This window comes from Elaeis guineensis, chromosome 2 (genome assembly GCF_000442705.2).
Source record: "Elaeis guineensis isolate ETL-2024a chromosome 2, EG11, whole genome shotgun sequence".
NCBI lineage: Eukaryota > Viridiplantae > Streptophyta > Magnoliopsida > Arecales > Arecaceae > Elaeis > Elaeis guineensis.
The window spans coordinates 42,979,736-42,984,977 of NC_025994.2; the positions used below are offsets into that span (position 1 = coordinate 42,979,736).

At 31.1% G+C, this 5,242-nt stretch overlaps 1 long non-coding RNA gene across 1 annotated transcript; it reads right to left on the reverse strand.

Annotated features, from left to right (window-relative positions):
- Nucleotides 1-4,179: 4,179 nt before the first annotated feature.
- LOC140855433 (uncharacterized) lies at nucleotides 4,180-5,020 on the reverse strand. Its single transcript, XR_012138364.1, has 3 exons — nucleotides 4,925-5,020; nucleotides 4,746-4,829; nucleotides 4,180-4,599 (listed from the first exon to the last, which is right to left on the reverse strand). It is a non-coding gene; the product is annotated as an uncharacterized lncRNA (long non-coding RNA).
- Between the last annotated feature and the right edge of the window lie 222 nt (nucleotides 5,021-5,242).

Below are 5,242 nucleotides of genomic sequence, written 5' to 3' on the forward strand. Positions count from 1 at the left end.
GTATCCTAGGGTTTCGGCCTAGGGTTCGAGAAGTGAGAAAGTGAGCTACGAGTGTCGTGAGCCCACCAAACTTTGGAGAGAGCTTCATCAACTTCTCAAGCATCTCTGCTAATGATCCAAAGTATCCAAAGAGTCGGCAGATCAAGATCGAAGGAGTTCGATCAACGTCGACCATCAAAAGGGTTCTGCCACGAACTAGCATTCGTGAGGAGCCGATCAGATCGGGAGCTTCGTGTGGACGATCCGCAGGGACCAGACATACTGTGTGGCTATGTTGCAATGATCAGACCCTTCCGACGATGATCAAATTACGGCGATCAACTATCTGCACAAAGGTAATGTGTTCTGAACACATAACAGTAAAATATTTACTATAGAGAATTCAAAATTCAAATTTAAATGCATGCTATATATATCATGTTTAGATCCTTATGTAGGATTAATACATGTTAGTTAATTAGATTAATTAATAATTTTTGCTGTAAAATAGTAATTTTGAAAAAGTTTTAAAATTACCATTTTACCCTTGCACTAAAATTCACTACACATTGGACATGGATGCTAAAATGTAACACTATCTTATTATCTTCATCTATCAACTTCTCAAGAGTAGTTCGTTGGTTAGAGAATGGGCGAGCAAGTAACACAGATGCATCTTGATCAAGGACATGGATGAGTTTCTCAGAGCTGAGAATGATTCTCAGATTTTTGAGCCAGTCTTTATAGTTGGTACCGATCAACCTATTGATATCGAAGATACGGGCTAAAGGGTTGGAACTCGACATGATTATCTATAGAGAGAATAATTTTTAGTTAAATATTTATACTTATAAAATTGTTTATTCTAGAGACATCTAAAAATAAACAAAGGCTCCCATTATTTTCTTAAATCTCCCACACTTTTCGGATGGAGAAATGAAAATCTATATACGATCGATTTCAAATGGGTATTGCGATCCCATTAATTTATACATATCTCTCCTAATAGTTATTGGTGAATCTAGACTAATGAGTGGGCAACACTTTATCCATTGCTTCACCAAGCAAGATGTAGTGGGCTTGGTCTCTCAGTACTGTGACCTCACCTAACAGTTATTAGTACATTTCTTAGTTAAGTCAAACCCATCATTCACTAGCGGACACAAAGCCATTACTGGGACCCTCACCTAATAGTTATTGAGCCCAACCCCATCTCTATCCTGGGACATCAAATATCAATAGAGTGATTGTACCTTTCTGATACAATCAACCACTGTAACCAGTCGAGAACGATCAATGTGAGGAAGAAACCTGCATCTCTACAATGATGGAAGACCTTTAGACTTAATATTTAGTGAGAAGATTTAAGTTTAAATCTCTTCTAAATTAGTAGATCTAACATCCGACTAATTAAATTCAGGTCAGCACATCAACATGTCTCAGCAGCCTAGTCGGCATGGGTTAACTCGAGTCAATAAGTAACCTAACACGAAACTAAATCCTTAAGATGGCCAGATAAGTTAAGATGAATGGGAGTCCCTCCATTACTTTTTTTAGACACCAATCAAAATTGATCAGGTTAGACAATAGAATCAATTAAATAACTATCATCTAAATACTTGCCTTAGACACCAAATTGGTCGATTAGAATCGATCAGGTTAACCTATTGAAACGGATCCGAACTACTGAGCCAAATTCAATCTTGAGTCAATCAATTCACATCAAAATATGAATCAGTATGATCAATTATAACTAAACTTGACTTTGAGCCCCTTTGATCTAATCCTAATCAACCATCGACTAGGTTCAATCAACTGCTCAAAATTAACAATGGATTCTAGCCTGATCTAATCTATTTGATCCTAATTGTAGTTTGATCATTAGACCTAATTTATTCAACCCATAGCCACATGCAACAACATAATTTTAGATCCAAAATAATTTTTAGATTATATTTCATTGCATGCATTAGTGGCTTGTGATCTTGAAACTATTTCAGATCTAAACCAAATATCATATATTATATATATGTTGTTTCAGATTTAAATTAAAATATGCATCACATATACATCAAATTTCAGATCTAAAACTAAAATTATACATATCAAATATATGTAAAATTATATCTAAAATAATGATTAAAATATTTTAAAAATATCTTTTCAAAGATCGATTTGCATCAAACTAGAATAATCTTTTTAATAAAGATGGTAAACCCTATACTAGGACAACCTTATACCAGTTTGATGTGAACTTTTAATTATTCTAATTTTAGATCTAAACATAAAATTAGACATATCACATATATAAATTTTTAGATCTAAAAAATTAATTTAATTACTTTAAAAATAGTTTTCAAAATCGATCAATCTTGTGCTAGGATAACTTTTATAATATAGGAGGTAAATCCTATACCAAGACAACCTTATATCAGCACAAGATCAATTTTAAATCATTAAAACTTTCACATCTAAGATAAAAACTAGATCATATGTGTCTTCAAAAATCAGTGGCTCTGATACCACTGTTAGAAATTCAGGTAGGGTGCATGTGTAGATTTCAAAATTCTTTTTGATTGTAGTGAAAAATTAAACAGGTTAAATCCTTTAACCCCATATATATTAGATCTCATCTAATCTTACCCAAGTTCAGGAGAGAAGACATACATATAATCTAAAATTTAAAATAAGTATGAGATCAAAACTCAATACCTTAGCATGGATAGAAATTCATCGCTATCGATGATCTATGGTTCAAAGTCTCTTGAGCCGCACACATATCCGACCTTTATAGGTATCTACCGAAATCAATCTCAAATCAATCTTCTTATAGTAGATTCTTCTTCTCCAAGTTAGAATCTCAGCCTTTAGAATCTCAATAAACTCCTTGATCTAGACTATGGAATCAACTCTTTGATCTGCAGTCTTCTTCTCCTTGTTCTTCACTCTTAAAGAAGATCATCTCCATCTTTGGCATGTAGAAGAGTAGGATGCCCAACCCCTAGGCGTGGGAAAGAGAAAAGGGAGGGGGGGAGGCATGCAGAAGGGAGAGGGAGAGTTTTTGTTTCAAAAAATTCTACTTTCACTATAAGAAATTTGATCTTTGATGATGAAATTTTTTCATCACTAAAGATAAAATTTTTATCATTAAAAGTATTAGCAATGAAAATTTTTGTCGTTAAAAATTTGTAGAGAAAGCCTCATAGCAAAAGGTCTTAGCGATGAAAAAATTTTATTTCATTATCAAAAATAGTCAACCAAACGATAAAGAGTTTGCAGTATTAGCGATGAAAAATTTTTATCACAAGAGCTTAAAATTTTATCGCTAAAATTATGATGAAAAATATTTTTATCATCAAAAATTTTTTTTTCTTTTTTTAAATTTAATGATGAAAAATAAAATTTTATCATAAAGACTAGCAATGAAAAAAAATTTGTTGCTAAATATCAAGATTAAAAAAAAATTCCTCATAATTTTATGATGAAAAAAAATTTTGTTGTAATTTTTGCAATGAAAAAAAATTTTGTCATAATTTTTGTGATGAAAAAATAATTTTATCATAAAAATTATGATGAAAATTTTTTTTGTCATAATTTTTTATGATGAAAAATATTTTTCATCATAATTTTTTATGATGAAAGAAATTTCATCACAATTTTTTCCATGAAAAAAATTTCATCATAATTTTTTACGATGAAAAAAAAACTTTGTCATAATTTTGTAATGAAAAAAAAATTCATCACTATTTTTGTGATGAAAAAGAAATTTCATCACAATTTTTGTGATAAGAAAACAAATTTCATCACTATTTTTGTGATGAAAAAAAATTTGTTGCTAATAGAAAAATAAAGAAAAAAATAATATTTATGATGAAAAAAAATATTTTTGGCAATGAAAATTTTTTTCATCATAATTTTAGTGACAAAATAAAAAAAATTTATCATAATATATAATAAAATTTGATTTTTGGGATCGTCAAAATTTTTTAATTATTTTTTATGATGAAATTAATATTTCATTGCTAAATTAAATTTTAGATAAAATAAAATATTTTTTATTTTTTTATCAAAAACATACCTACTTAAATATAAATTTTTAGATCAAACATATTTTACATAACAATATATTAACACAATAAAAATATTTAAATTCAAAATAGTAATTCCAAATAGTAATAAGTTTCATAGCCATCGTTGTCATATACAAAAATACAAGTCCGTATACAATTTTAAATTTAAAAAAACTACAAACTAGGTATCATCTAAGTTGTTGGCCTCATTCCCTCCTCCAGGCGTCAATCTCTAGTCCGATATATGTCACGATGGCGGTGTAGAGGTGGCGTCATGTGACTATAGAGGTGCTAACTCGGAGGCATCAATATCAAGCCATCCCATGATCGCAGCCACTATCCTCTCGAGCATCTAACTATGATTCATTCAGTAAATAATCTGATCTTTCATCATGCTTATGGATGTCCTAACTATCTCTGGCATCGGTACATCATCAAACCGATCGGATGATGAACTGTGGGATTTTTTTGACTGCATGCTATGCCCAGATCTTAGCTGCCATCCAAGGATGGCATCCAGGATCGCATCATCTGTCATCAAACAAACCTGCTGTGATCCAGCATCACTGTCAGATCTAACCTCCCTCGTTGTCTGCTCTCTCAATTGTAACATTTTTTTCATAATAAATCAAATAAAATCATAAATTTTTTTCAAACTCTTTAAAAGCATTCAAAATATAGAGTAATGATACTTACATGATGCTGCCTCGCCTCTTCGATCATAAACTCACCACTCTTGTTTTGATAGGATTTAGCATAGGCATCGACTTTAGATAGTCCCTATTCAAACAAAAGAAAAAAAGAAAAAAGACATCAAAGTAATATAAATATTTAATAAGGAGTTATAAAGTATAATTGCAAATATAGTTACGTACCATCCTCTTCATTTTTTGTGCAAAAGAGGCACTTTCTTGCATGTGAATAGAATCAATCTTACTCTTATTCATCTTATTCACCTCCGATCATTGCTACAAAATACATATCATTATAATCAATAAAGGACATAACAATATTAAAATAACTTGAAACACTAGATATACCTGAAATACCTCACTCCCAAAATGCTCACATAACCACCGCCAATCGTCACTAGACCCAGTCCAATTTCTGTAAGGCTGGGTCATAGGATCAATCCCCTTCACCTGTAGCTTATTGCAGTATTTATGAAGTCTACATCATCGATCTCTATATCT